The 16,204-nt window shown below is 32.9% G+C and overlaps 1 long non-coding RNA gene across 1 annotated transcript; it reads right to left on the bottom strand.

The window, feature by feature from the left end:
* Window positions 1–1,120: 1,120 nt before the first annotated feature.
* On the bottom strand, window positions 1,121–16,167 carry LOC127554942 (uncharacterized). The gene is made up of 3 exons (XR_007952113.1): window positions 16,072–16,167; window positions 5,874–5,951; window positions 1,121–1,444 (listed from the first exon to the last, which is right to left on the bottom strand). It is a non-coding gene; the product is annotated as an uncharacterized LOC127554942 (long non-coding RNA).
* Between the last annotated feature and the right edge of the window lie 37 nt (window positions 16,168–16,204).

Genomic DNA, 16,204 nt, shown 5'->3' on the forward strand with positions numbered 1-16,204 from the left:
AGAAAAGGAAGATAAATTATCTGCCATAAAAGATGCAAGAAAAAAATTTTACAGTGGGAGGGGAGGAGGAGGAATTGAGGAGTGAATGAACCTTTCTCTATCAGCGTTGGCTCAAAGACAGAATAACATACACATTCAATTAAGTATAGGGGAAGAGAATACAAGAAGAGGGGAGAATGATAGAAAAAAAGGCAGATTAGAGAATGGGAAAGTCAGAAGCAAAATACTTTTGAGGAGGGACAGGATGAAAGGAGAGAGAAAATAAAATAAAATGGAAAATACAGTTAACAATACTAAATGCAAAAAGTTTTGAAGCAAGTTTCTCTGATAAAGATTTCATTTCTCAAACATATAAGGAACAAAAGTCAAATTTTTAAGAAATAAGATCCAAATGTGGAATGTTAAAGGGGATGTGGGAAAACAGGGACACTGATACATTGTTGGTGGAATTATGAATACATCCAGCCATTCTGGAGAGCAATTTGGAACTATGCTCATAAAGTTATCAAACTATGCATACCCTTTGATCCAGCAGTGTTTCTACTGGGCTTGTATCCCAAAGAGATACTAAAGAAGGGAAAGGGACCTGTATGTGCCCAAATGTTTGTGGCAGCCCTGTTTGTAGTGGCTAGAAGCTGGAAAATGAATGGATGCCCACCAATTGGAGAATGGTTGAGTAAATTGTGGTATATGAATGTTATGGAATATTATTGTTCTGTAAGGAGTGACCAGCAGGATGAATAAAGAGAGGACTGGCGAGACTTACATGAAATGATGCTAAGTGAAATGAGCAGAACCAGGAGATCATTATATACCTCAACAATGATACTGTTTGAGGATGTATTCTGATGGTAGTGGATCTCTTCAGTTTCAATTGATCAAGGATAGACAGAAGCAGCTACACCCAAAGAAAGAACACTGGGAAATGAATATAAACTGCTTGCATTTTTGTTTTTCTTCCGGGGGTATTTATACCTTCTTGTTGGGGGCCAAGACCTAGTCGCAGGGAACCTTAACAGAGACTGCCTCTTCCAGCTTCCCCGAGCCGGACAGGGCTTCGGACATCTCCGGCCCTCCTCGTGGAGACGGGAGGAGGGAATCACCAGACAGAGAGCCGAGGTAGATAGAACGCAATGATGTTTATTGATGTTACAAGTCAGTGGTGTCTCCCGCAAACCGTCCCGTGTCCATTCCTTTTATAGTTCTTTTCCCTCCACCTGTCGTTCATCAATCTGGGGAGAGACTCCTCCCCAATCCCTCCCCGAAGGAGGAGCCCATCCTTTCTGTGCTTCCCCCGCCACGGGCCAGGTTCCACCACTTCAGCATTGTTAGCGTGGTAATCCAGGAATCCTGGGTTAGGGTGGGTCCTGACACAAAGGAATCCTCAACTCACTCCAGGAGGTTCAGGTCCAGAGCCTCTTACACCTTCTGAATCCAATTCTCCCTGTGCAACAAGAAAACCGTTCAGTTCTGCACACATATATTGTTTCTAGGATATACTGTAAACTATTTAACATGTAAAGGACTGCTTGCCATCTGGGGGAGGGGGTGGAGAGAGGGAGGGAAGGGAAAAATTGGAACAGAAGTGAGTGTAAGGAATAATGTTGTAAAAAATTACCCTGGCGTGGGTTCTGTCAATAAAAAGTTATTTAAAAAAGAAATAAGATCCATTTCCAATTGATAAATGACCAAAATATATGAACAGTTTTCAGATCAATTTATAGCCATATGAAAAAAATTCCAACTTTCCACTGATTAAAGAAATGCAAATTAAAATAATTCCAAGGTACTACCTCATATGTATTATATTAATTAATAAAACAGAAAAGGAAAATGACAAATGTTGGAAGGAAGGTGGAGAAAATGAGAGATTAATACACTGTTGGTAGAATTATGAATTGTTCCCACCATTCTATAGAGAAATTTGAAATTATGTCCAAAGGGCTCCAAACCATGAATACAAACCCTTTGGCCTAACAATACCATTTCTGGGTATTTACCCAGAAAAAGATTATTTTTAAAGGAAAAGGATGTATAAATGCAAAAATATTTAGCAGCTCTTTTCTTAGAGCAAAAAAAAAAAAAAAGTAGAAAGTGAGAATATGCCCATCTATTATGGAATGCTCATGCAAGGGAAATGTACTAAGTACAAAGTAACAACAATGTTGTAAGATGATCAACTATAAATGATTTGGCTATTCTCAGCAATATAATAATCCAAGACAATTCTGAAAGATTTATGATGAAAAATGTGTCCATATCCAGAGAAAGAATTGATTATGTCTAAATACATATTGAAGCATGCTTCCTTTAATTTATTTTTCTTGAATGTTTTTGGGGAGGTGATGTCTATATTTTCTCTTACAATATAACTTTTATGGAAATATTTTGCATAACTTCACATGTGCCTTTTTAACAAGGAGGAAAGAGAGGAAGAGAAATCAGGAACTCAAATGTTAAAAAAAAATAAGAGTAGTCATCTTTGTTTTGCTATTTCTTCAATTCTTGTAAGTATAAACTTCCTTTTACTAATTTTTTTTTCTTTTATTTATAGTATAAAGATCAGATACAACATAAGATTTCAGCAAATTTCTCTTAATCAATCATCCTTATCTTATTCATTCCAGATGAGAATTCTCATATTCTTTCTTTTCATCTCCTTTTTTTTCCCACTGTAGGAGTTTACAATCTATAATGGATATAATATATGCAAACTATGTACAAACAAGTTATATCTAGGATATATAATTAGCAGAAGAAAAGAACTAGAATTAAGAAGGATTGAGAAAGCTTTCCTATAAAAGATGGAATTTTACCTGGAACATGAAGATAACCATAGACATCAAGGGATACAGATATGAAATGAGAACATTCTAAACATACAGGACAGCCAGAAAAAATGCCCAGAGCTAAGAGAAGTCCCTTGTTTTAGAACAGCCAGAAGATTAGTGTCACTGAATTGAAGAGTACATGATAGGGAGTAAGCTATAAAAATACTGGAAAAGTAAGAGGGGTCCAGGCTATGAATACCAATAAACAGTTTGTATTTGATCCTGAAGACAACTGAAAACCACTGGAATTGATTAAAAGGGTGTAAGAAGAATACTATTGCTGGACTGGCACTTTAAAAAATCACTTAAGGGGATGAATGGAGGATAAATTAGAGTAGGGAAAAATTTGAGGCAGGTAGACGAACCAGTAGGCTATTGCAATACTCCAAACATGGGATATTATGGATTTGTACTACAGTGGTAACACACCAAGATTTCAATTTTCATTGTTAAAAGAAATTTATAATAACTTTGCATTTATATATGACTTTAAGATTTGCAAATTAATTAATTTATCATTAATTAATTAACATCATCATCCTTTATCCTCACACTAATCAAGGGATTTAGATGCCATTATGAGATACATACAACCAACAATTTTGATTATTTTTTATTTCCAATCTTTTGATATTTTGCCTTCCTTGACATAATTTCTTTTTTTCTTTTCTAATTTCTTAATTATTCATTAAGTATTTTCTCCAGTTATATTTGAAACATTTTTTAATATTTTTTTAAACTTTTGAATTATATATTCTCTTCCTTATCTCCATTCCCAGGCCCCATTAAGAAATCACATTTCTTAATTATGTGAAATTATGCAAAAATAAATTTCCATAAAAGTCATGTTGTTAAAGAAAACAGATCTCCCACCCCACAAAAAAGTGGGATTTTTAAAAGTTTTTAAAGTTTTTTAAACTTTAAACAAAGTTTTTTTTTAAATGAGTATGATTCCATCTTTATTCAAACACAATCAGTTTCTTCTGTGGGTATGGATAGGATTTTTCATCATAAGTTCTTCAGAGTAGTCATGTATCATTGTACTACTGAGAACAGAAAGTCATTTATAAGTGATCCTTCTAGCTATATTTTGCTATTATTTTGTATATAGAGCATTTCACTTTTCTTGGGTTCATGAAGGACTTTCCAGGTTTTTTTTTTTTCCCAAGAGCATTTTGCTCATCACTTCCAAAAGAACAACAATATTGCAATGCAATCATCCACCACAATTTTTTCAATCATTCCCCAACTGATGGGCATTTTCTCAATTTCCAGTTCTTCATTTTGAGAAGAAAGTTGTTACAAACATTTTTATTCATATAGGTTCTTTCTCCCTTTTAAAAATCTCTTTTGGTATTCATGTTTAATAATGTTAAGTCAAAACATATTCATGAATTTATAGCCCTTTGGGCATAAATCATACCTTTTGATAATTTATCAATTGGGACATGGCTCTTATTTTTATATATATAAATCTGACTCAGTTCCCTCTATGTTTGAGAAATAAGGCCTTATCAGTGAAATTTGCTTCAAAATTATTTTTACAATTATTATTGGTAACTGTATTTCCCCCCATTTATTCTATTCTCTTTCTTCTTTTATTCTGCCCATCCCCTGAGATAATTTCTAAAATAATCATTCTCAGATTTTTAAAATTATAGTTGCTACTAGAAAGGATTCTTCAAAGTTTGGTCCTACCATTCTTTCTGACTTAGTCTTTATAAGGAACTATTGCTGATGAGTTCAAATATAGTAGTTCCATGGATAGTAGTAATGGAAATAAATCACAAAAGAAATGCTTGACAAATCTGTTTTTTTTTTCAACTTTTTATGTGCTTCTGCCAGATACACAAATATAAAGCCACTAGGATGACATGAATTGGTTGGATCTAATCTCAACTTAGTTTCTATTGATTTTTTTTTGCCTCCTATGCTTTTCTTCTGTTTTATGAGAAAATAATGCTCACCATGTTCCATTGTTAACTTCTTGATATTCTATAGCAAACATGCTTGCACCTTCTAAACATAGGTTGTCCTTGACTATCCTGTTTCAATGCCCAGAAAACAAATCAAGTATTTGCTAGCTACAGTCATTTCTAGACTTTTTAAGTTTTTGTGTTGTGGGGACAATATTGCAATTGTTAAACTTATACAGGGAATAATAATTATGGTCAATATCTTAACCATTTTCTATTTCCCATTTTTTCCAATTAGTAGCTCATTCAAATGTACCTCTTGGTTGATGTTCTTAATATGATCCCTATTGAAATAAACAATTCCCATCTGTTAAGAGAAACTTGATTTCATTTTTGGGATATTACCTCATATTTCAAATGTCCACATCTCTAATATTTTTGAAATTAATTATTCATAATATAAAGGCATAAGTTTTCTGAGTAATCTATAAAACTTTTGTTTTCTTTCATTTCTTAAACCTTAATCATATTTCCATGATCCATGAGCACTTAGATGATGCACTGGATGGAGTGCTAGGTCTGATTCAGGAAGACTCATCTTCCTGAATTCAAATCTGGCTTCAAATACTTACTAGATGAATAACCTTAGAAGAATTTTGTTTGACTCAGTTTCCTCATCTGTAAAATGAACTGAGGAAGGAAATGGCAAACCACTCCAGTGTCTCTACCAAGAAAACATCAAAAGGGATCATGAAGAATACCAGGCATGACTGAAAAACTACTGTGCCAGGATCCCACCTTAAAGTAGAAAAACACCAAAAAATGTACCAAAAAGCTTTCTACTTACCATAGATACATGGAATGTGCAGACATCTAGACAATATCAAATCCAATAGACCTGAAACACAAACTGCTCTTGTTTTGTGACTACTCATCAGAATGCATCTGATGTGACTACTCATCATATGCATAGAGAAGGAATGTAATAAGCCAGCAAATGAAGGCAAGCTTACCAAACTCAGAGCTAGATAAACATTTTTCTGGAATGCCTAAAATGGTGGGGAGTACTGTAATGGCTTAGGTTTTGCAATCAAAACTAATCTAGTCAACAAGCATGTATGCTTACCTAAATGAATGACCAACAAACTCATGACAATGCTATTGCCACTTGATTGCTGTATATATGCTCCCACCAAGATGAATCCTGAAGAGATCAAAGGAAAAAAAAATGAAGATCCTTATCAACAGGATGCAAAAAGAAGAAAAGGATAATTCTATTTGACTTTAATGCAAGAGTAGGTACAGTCTATCAGATATGGCAGTGGATCCTTGAGATGGAGTAGGTAACAGGGTGGAAAGGAATCCTTGAGAGAAATGGAAGATAATTAACTACCTGAAAACTAATGTGGCTTCAGAAAGGGTCAAAAAACAGTCGATAAGGTGTTTGTTGCCCATAAACTCCAGGAGAAATATCAGGAACAAAATAGAAATCGGTATGCCACATTTGTTGATCTAACCAAGGTCATAAGGGATTGTAGAAAATTATAGTAAAATTTGGGTGCCTGGAGAAGTTCATCATGATGGCATACCTGTATAGATTATGGTTAACAGACAATAATTTCATGCTTTCTCAGTCACAAATAAAGGTGAAGCAGGGTTGTGTGCTTATTCTTATGCTTTTTAGCATAATGTTTTCAGCAATGTCTGTTAGATGCCTTCAACAAGGATAAAAACAGCATCAAGGTCACTTACAGCACTGATAGGAAATTATTTAATTTGAAAAGACTAGAAGCTAAGACTAAAGTGGAAGAGAATTGGTGCATGACCTTTGTTTGTAGGGGATTGTGCACTCCCTGCAGCTTCTGAGGCCAAGATGCAACAAAGTGGGGATTGATTTGATGCTTGTACTAATTTTAGCCTAACAAATAGGAAAAAAACAGGTTCTCCACCAGACAGCAACATACCATCCATTTATTACAGCAAATAGAAAAATATTGAATGTTGTAGACAAATTCACTATACCTTCCAGAGATGTACACATAGATGAAGAGATTGATGCATGCATTGCCAGAACTAGCTCCAAAAGTAAGTATGGAAGAAAAGAGGTATTAAACTACCTATCAAATTGGAGGTCTATAGAGACCTTGTGCTGACATCACCATTGTACCTGTGAAAATTGAACAATATATCAACACCATGTCAGGTAACTGAATTGCTGCTGTTTGAATTGTCTTAGAAAGATTCTTAAAATTGTCTAACAAGATAAAGTATCAGACACTTAGTTCCTTTCTCAAGCTAAATTTGCATCAAAGGCCAAATGAATGTACTTCAGTTTTATTCAACTTATCTAACTAATATTTCTTATGCACTCCTGAAATGCTTATAGTCACTTTTCCTCACAATTCTCTTTCCTTCTGCTTCCCTAAATCTGCCTTATCTAATTATTTTAACTGATCATTTCTTCCTAAATGTACCTATAACACAGAGCCTATTTCTCTTTTCTTCCAATTAATAGTATTTTTTCCAATTACACATAAAGATAGTTTTCAATATTCATTTTTGTGAGATGTTAAATTTCAAATTTCTCTCTCTCTTTTCTTTCTCTTTCTTCTCCCTAATAATACAAGCAATCTAATATAAGTTTCACATAAAATCATTTTCAACATATTTCCATATTAATAATATATTGAAATAAAAATCAGAACAAAAGGGAAAACCACAAGAAAGAAAAAACAAAGAAAATGTGAAAACGTTAAACTTCGATCTAAATTCAGTCTCCATAGTTCTTTCTCTGAATGTTGATAGCATTTTCCAACTAAAATTATTTGGAATTATTTTGGATCACTGTATTGTTGAGAAGAGCTAAGTCTATCATAGTTGACCATCATCTAATCTTGCTATTACTATATACAAGCTGCTAAGTCCTGGGTAATCCTGACTGATTCTTTGGTATTTGAATTATTTCTTTCTGCCCGCCTGCAGTGTTTTCTCATTGACCTGATAATTCTGGAATTTGGTTACAACATTCCTTGGAGTTTTCATTTTGGGGTCTCTTTCAGAAGGTGAATGGGGGTTTCTTTTCATTATTATTGGTACTAGGATATTAAGGCAGTTTTACTTAATAATTTCTTGAAAAAAATATTTCTAGGCTCTTCTTTTGATCAAAGCTTTTAGATAGTTCTTAAATTCTTTCTCCTGGATCTATTTTCTAAGTTCAGTTATTTTTCCAATGAGATATTTTACATTTTCTTCTAATTTTTTTCATTCTTTTGATTTGATTTAATTAATTTTTGTATGTCTCATAGTGTCATTAGCTTCCACTTGTCCAATTCTAATTTTTAAGCAATTATTTTCTTCAGTTACCTTTTTAACCTTTTTTTTATTTGGCCAATTCTACTTTTAAAGAAGTTGTTTTCTTCAGTGGATTTTTTTTTTTTCATTTTACCAATTCTGTTTTTATGCTTCCTTTTCTAAGCTGTTGACTTTTTTCCCATAATTTCCCTGCATAACTCTCATTTCACCCCTAAATTTTCTGCAACCTCTCTCACTTGATTTTTATAATACTTTTTGAGTTCTTCCAAGACAACCTTTTGAGGCTGAGTCCAAATCATATTTCTCTTTGAGGTTTCACATGTAGGCATTTTACAATTGCTGTCCTCTAGGGAGTTTGTGTTCTGATCTTCCCTGCTGCCATAGTAACTATCTATGGCCAGGGATCTATGGTTTTGGGTTTTGTTTTGTTTTGTTTTGTTTTGTTTTGTTTTTTTGCTCATTTTAAAAAGTTTTGCTCTGCTCCTACAGTAGAGGAGATGTGTCCCAAGTTTCTTTTGTTGAAGGATAGGGGTCTTATCACTGGCTTTCTGCACTGAGACTGAAGGTGCAAGAAGCTTTTCCATTGTCCTAGGTTGGCCTGGTCTAGTTATGGCTGTTGTGTTGAAATTTTCCTGCTCAAAAATTGCCTTCTGAAGCTAGAGCTTTCACAGCTAGCCCACTGTACCACTGGCCTGTTGAGCCAGGACTAAAGGGTCTAAGCTGTTGATTATATGTGTTGCAGTTAAGACTCTCCCACATTCAATCTGCACTGGATCCCACTCACCTTTTACTCACATGAGACATACTTTCCTGAAATCCTTCTAAATTATCTTAAGCTGGTATGCTTTTCTTCCATTGTTTTGTGGGTTCAGTCTCTTCAGAATCTGTTTAGAGATTTTATTTAGTGTTGTTTCCGAGGGAAACTAGGAAGAACTCCTGGAGACAATAAGGACTGCAGAAGATCTAGTGGCTGTCATATAAAAGGATTATAGGTCTTTGAATTCTGTATTGCATAGAGAAAAAAGATAGAATTCTGACCAAAAATCACCAGCAAAGATAAGTATAATCCTGAATGAAAAAAAATTGATATTTATTGAAATTAAAAATTTTTGAGTTTTTATGACAAAAATTCAGAATTTAAGGGAAAATTTGAAACAATGTCCAAGAGAACTATAAGGTAAACATTAAAAACTGTATAAGGGACTCAATGAAGTCAAATTGTTTACTTCATATATATGAAAATATTACTAGTACTCTAAAAAATTATCATCATTATTTGGGTAGCTTGAAAAAAAGATGTAGGCTGAGTTGAGTATGATGGGATGATTCTAAAAGAATAAAATAAAACTGTCGAGGCAGAAATAAAAAGGAATAATTAGCTTACATAAATGAGGAATGAAAAAAAAATTTGAAAAAGAAGGAACTAATGCAGAAGGAGGGTAGTGCTGGGACCTTACTCTCATCAGGAATGGGTTGAAGAGTAAACAACATAAATATCTAGAAGAATATAAAAATCTTCTAAATTCAGAAAGAATAAGAGGACAAGGATATAAGATGAAGGGAGAATATGAGAGAGAGGGGGCTAAATTTAAGGAATAGGAGGGGAAGGCAGTAGTTAAGCAGAAGAGAGAGGAAGAACAGTACTAGAATGTGAAAGGTAATAAGGAAAAATATGATGGAGGAAAATATAAAACAAGTAGTAAAGCTTAGTTTATGAATAGGATAAATTTTTTGATAAAATAGAAACTGATAGCAGATTAAAACTTTGAATTTAACAATATGTTGTTTGATGACAAAAATCCTGAAACACAGAAACTATATGAACATAACCATAAAAACACAATTTTTATTCAAATAAACTCAGCTCTAAATAACTGGAATGATATTTATTGTTCATAGGAAGGCAAATCCAATATTAAATTTTAAATGACAATTTTACCTAACTAAACTATTTATTCAATCCCAATTAAATAACTAAAAATTATTTTACTGGGGCAGGTAGGTGGCAGAGTGGATAAAGCACCATCCCTGAAGTTAGAAGGACCTGAGTTTAAATCTGACCTCAGACACTTAACATATATATATTAACATATATAATATTTATTTTCAGATAGAATATGGTTGGATTGGAATATTGCTGTGGTGTAAGAAATGATGTGCTCATTGATTTAGAAAAAAACATGGAAAGAATTGGACTTATGAAAGAAGATGCTCTCCACCTTTAGAGAAACAGATGATAGGTGGAAATAAGCATACTTCAGTCTTATATATGTTAATATATAACATTATATATAGTCACACCTACCTGTGTGACCCTATACAAGTCACTTAACCCCAATTGCCTCGGCAAAAATAAATAAATAAAGATTGTTTTACTAAATTAGGGAAAGTCATCACAAAGGAGAAAGAGTAGTATTAGTTCTTAAATTATGTTATAAAGTGAGAGCATTGTTGAAGTATAAACAGGATAACTTTAATCATTTTAAATTAAAATTGTCTTATTTAAATAAAATCTATGTGCTCATGATTAAAAGGAATGGAGAAAATTGGGGAGAATTTTTCATAGATAATCTTTCAGATAGAATATGGTTGGATTGGAATATTGCTGTGGTGTAAGAAATGATGTGCTCATTGATTTAGAAAAAAACATGGAAAGAATTGGACTTATGAAAGAAGATGCTCTCCACCTTTAGAGAAACAGATGATAGGTGGAAATAAGCATACTACAGTCTTATATATGTGTGTAAGAGTATATATATATAAACTAATATATATACAGGTATATATATACATATATACTAATATATATACAGGTGTATATATATATATATATATATATATATGTATTTACATAAATACATGTATATGGATGAAGATTGATGAATATTAATATTGTTGGATATCCATGTATGTATATATACACCCATGCTTTAGGGTGGTAGAAGAAGGTAGGGGGGAAAAATAAAAAGAAGACCAACAAGAAGCAAAGAAAAGTTGTGCAGTTTTGTATTTACATATGTTTTCATGAAATAGAAATTTATTGTTTTATATTCTTATGAAGTGCTATGTACATAGGATAGCAGTTTTTGTTTTCTTTTTAATTTTTATTTAAGTTTAAATTTTAAAAATTACAAAAAAACAACACAACAAAACCAAAGACTTCAAATGAGAGGAAACTCAGTGTATCCCAAGATAAATAACTTATTTCACATTTTGAAAATTCTAATAATTAAAAAGGTATTCATTGTCATGGGCTTTCCTCAAAATCATCCAATGACATTGGTGATTCAAATATAACTATTTACATCTTAGATGTGAGGAAAATGAAATGTAGATGAATTGACTTATCTTAGCCAACACATTTTATGGATCACAGAGCTAGCATTAGATTTAAGACCATATAATTTGTCTTCTTTCCATAATTATGTTCTACCTCTCATTGCAAATAGTACCTTGCATAAGCTAGATGTTCAATGAATATTTGTGAATTATAGGGTTGAATGAATGGTATTGTTATACCCTATGACAATTTATATATCTGTAAAGAATGATGAATTTGGGACTGAAATAAAATGTACCTTTTAGGTCATTGAAGTATTGTGATAAGATCTTGTGATTCTGGAGCACAAATAATTTGCCAATGCAGAATTCATTACTTATCAGTTTCCTAAGTAGACCATATTAAAAATATAGATGGCAAAACAAAAACCAAGCAAATGCTATAAAGGAAGGTGAGTGAGGTAATTTTAAGGAAAATTGGCAGCAAGATTAAAAAGATAAAGCAAGAGAATCCCTGAATCATAGCTTTAGGAAGTGACAGCAATAAATATAGAAATATCTAATGTACTGGATTAAATTGAACAAAATATATTTCTTAGAAAAAACAGAAGACATAGGTCAAGAAGAAATAGGTTTTATAGTTGTAATAATTGATATTATATATGTATATACACATTTATACATAATAAAAATAAATAAATACTTTGAGAGAATAAGGAAGGATCATTCTATAAGCCTCAAGGAACAAAATACCAAAAGTAATATCATTTTTGTTTAGGAAAGTCATTGGAAGGTAGTCTACTTTAGGCTGATAAATAATTAATAAAAAAAGTTAGCTGCATAGACCCATGGCTAATCTGGAGCATCAGAATCCAGTTAAAATAACATATTATTTTATACTAAAGGAATACAGGCTTAGCTTCAGGGGAGAATTTTTTTTAGTCTTCCTTATATTCTGAAAGATTCACAAATTTGGAAGCATTTAAATGTAGAAATGATCCTGATAATTATGCAATCTGACCTTCCCCTTTTAAAGATAAGACTAAGTCCCAAAAGATGAGATGATTTAGCTAAATATATCAATTCAACCATTCTTGAAAATATTATTTAAAATTTAGATACTGCCAACAAAATCAAGTTATATGATAATTCATTGAAGAAACTAGGGGTGTTTTTCCTAGATATGAGATCATTCATAGTGATGTGTGAGTTGTCTTCTAGTATAAAAAGGGTTGTCAAATTGAATAGAAATTAGGCTTTTTCAGCTTGGCCACCAAAGACAAACCTGGAAGCAATGGGTAGAAATCTTTGCAGAGCCACATTTGGACTATAAGGAAATATTAATGAACAATTTATAGATATGCCAAAGTGAAATGGAGTACCTTTGAAAATATATATTTTATTATACATATTCAAAGGGAAGCTTGATGAAAACTTATTGTTCATGCTGTTGAAGAGATTATTTTCAAGGAAAAAAATTAGCCTACATGGAAGCGAGTTCTTCCCTCTGTGAGATTCTGTGAAATACTTGATTTTGCATTAGTTTCAAAACAAATGATTCTTTCTATATATATTTTTTATTTTGAGAAAGCTATCTTGAATTTTTTTTGAAAAATCAATTTTAAGAAATAAACTTGAAAAAGAAAACACTTATTTAAAGATTTACATGTTCATATTAATGAATAGTTTTCAAGAACTCAGTGGATTACAGAGCTGGAAATATATGTTAGAGATCACCCAGTTCAACTGTCTCATTTTACCAATGAGGAAACTTCAAAAAGTTTAAGCCAATCAACTAAGGTCACATAACTTATTACTTTTATTTAAATTTGAACTGCAGATACCTTTATTAGAAATGCTCTCAGCTTCATAAGGATAATTTTCAAAACAACATTTTGCTGCAAATAGAGCGATGAAATAAAAATTATTTGCAAGATGCAGTTAAGCAAAACTTCAGAAAGATCTGGGCTAGAGGAAAATATTCAATTAAAAGGATATAAAAATAATAAAATTGTACTCAAATGTGCATAAGGTATCTGTCTACCATTAACATTTCAAGCACTTTCACCTGTATCTGGAAATAAACTTTACCATTTCATTTGCTGATGTTGTGCCTATAAAACAATTTTATACATACAGAATCTACTCTGCCTTCTTTGTCAGACCACATGACGTCCAATCATTATGCACATGAAATAATACAGTTTTAAAGAAGAAGGGCACCTTAGGAATCATTAGTTTAATCCCCTGATTTTATTAAAAGAAAACTAATTCTCAACGAGATGAATTGACAAAGATAAGACTCAAAGACAGGCCCCTTGGCAGAGTTCATCACACTTTCCCCTATTTCATTTATCTTTTCTAGTTTTATTCCTAAAAACAGATTTGGTCAAAAAGAGAAGAAAAAGTTATTAAAGAAAAAGGAGAAAAAATAATTTCATGAACTAAAAAGAGATTGTACTTCAGTATTCAAAGAAAATTTGAAATTTGAAATGTGGCCAGTTATGTGGTAGCCTCTGTACTATTATTAATCTCATCCAACAAATATTTATTAAACATTTACTTTATTAAAAACTTATTAAACACATGTGAAAGCCATGAAACCAAGTGATAGGGATACAAAGATAAAATGAAACAGTCTCAACCCGCAAAGAGCTTACATTCTATTGGTCTTGCCGAGTAATGCTGTCTGAATCATGCTGTCAATATTCTGTAGATGTGGTCATGATGTTTAGATGATTAAATACTTCTGTCAATGATGACATTGAAAAACATCTTAAATCCCACTTCAATAACAGACTTGGGCTTTAGAAATTAAAATACAAATCTATTATCTATATAATCCAGTGACACTGATTGTGCAGTAGTATGAAATATAAAAACAACCACCAAAAAGAATTAGTGGTTTACCTCTACTACCACACTTCACCAAAAAAAAAAAAAAAAAAAAAAAAAAAAAAAAAAAAAAAAGGTTGGTGGGGGGGAGAATCTTAATCCAGTTGAACTAATGATTTTCTAGAAAAATTGCACTTTCCTTTCTCACTCAGGCTCTATATCTAGAATATTACCTCTTCTCTCCCTTTTTTTCTCCCACATCTCCCAGTTGAAATCTTTCCCTCCTTGAAGGCATATCTCAAAAGCTACTTCCTTATTTTTAACCTCTCTTTAACCCAAAATGATTTCCCTACTTCATCTTGATACTTTTAGCATCTTGTTCATATCTTTTTTTTTTTTTTTGGTGGTTTTATAAATTGCAGAGGTAATATGGTATTTGTATATAATATCTGATTTCCCTACTAGGTCAAAAGCATTTTGAGGGCAAGAATCACATCTTCTTTATCACTGCATCTTCCTCCCTTCTAAAAACAACTTAATTTTAGATGGTTAAATGAATGAAAGCCCTCAAAGTTTAGATATAGAGAAGCCTAAAGACTTTTTTTTTTTTTGCCTACAAAGCTATGAAAAAATCTGAAATCTGTCTAGTGGGAGTAAAAATAATTAGTTATTTAAAAACCAGGATACCGAATTGAGGAAACAAGTAAAAAAGAAAATCTTGAATTTAAAAAATATGATAAATTTTAAAATATTTATTATAATCTCTAAACAAATGATAGAAGTATTTTGAAAGCATAGTTTGGAAAAAAAAACATTTATTTGAGAGTACATTTCAATAATGTCTGCAAAGTCTCAGAGACTTTTAATAATATACAATTAACAAAGGTGTTCTCATTTCTTTCACATGTAGATAATCACTTATTTTAGAAATATATTTTAGCAGATTATGCTGAAAACTCTGACTTTGGAGCACACTCTGTGTAAACAATCATTTGTCTTTCTATCTCTCTATAGCCAAGGCACATTGCTTCTACAATCACAGTAGGAATCTAAAAACTGTGAGGTAAATCTGTGTTTAGGGAAGAGCTAGGAAATACGTTAAAATCCATACTGATGGAAGACCACATTCATTGCCATGCCCTGTATTCTCCAGGCTTAATCAACTGCAGCCAAGTGAAATGGAAGACTTAAAAGGAGGAAGTAAATAAATCTGAAACTTTCCAAGAAAACACTTTTCTTTTCACCCTGTCAAAGGATCCAATAACTTCATCCATGAGGTGCTGAAAGTATTCCTGCAGTCCCTTTTGTGGCTAAAGCCGTGTGTTAGTGCGTGTATGTGTTTTGGAGGTGGCAGTTAAAGGGGTATCAGAAGCAGCAGCAAACACCTAGCATACAAGAAACAGGATTAAGAAAGAAGAGCTTCTTGTCTCTACCAGTTATTTGTACTAATCACCCCAACTTCTGGATGTCCTGTGTTCCTTCATTTGCCACCTCAAATTCGTTTCACTGGTGATAAACCTTGTGGTCTCTCGGGAGAATAATAGTGCCAGAAATCATGGGGAGCGGAGGGAAGGAAAGAGTAGAGAAGGAGCTGTCCAACTAACTCTCTCTTCTAAGCAGCTACACTTCAAGGGATTCAAAAATTTTAACATTGTCCTCTCTCCCACTCCTTCCTTCCTTTCTTCACTAATTCTAACTTCACCCCTTACTTAAAGGAAACTTCTTTCCTCTTTCTCCCAAGATCCTTCAACTTTCCAGAGACTCTTCCTATCTCACCAGTTCTGGAACCTTTCCTTCTCTTCATTTCTCTCTTTACCTATCATCCTGTCCTTGGCCCTCAGATTTCTCATCCTTTTTCCTTCTCCCTCCCCCCGCCCATCCCAATCCCGGCATCTCACTCATTCCTCTCTTGGGCTTTCTAGCTTCACCGGCTGTTTGCTGGAGAGAAATCTTTGCTGCAGCGGGGTACTGAAGTCCACTGCGTGTTTGCTGCTGCTGCTGTTACTGCTGCTGCTGCTGCTGCTGCTGCTG

This window comes from Antechinus flavipes, chromosome 3 (genome assembly GCF_016432865.1).
Source record: "Antechinus flavipes isolate AdamAnt ecotype Samford, QLD, Australia chromosome 3, AdamAnt_v2, whole genome shotgun sequence".
Taxonomy (NCBI): Eukaryota; Metazoa; Chordata; class Mammalia; order Dasyuromorphia; family Dasyuridae; genus Antechinus; species Antechinus flavipes.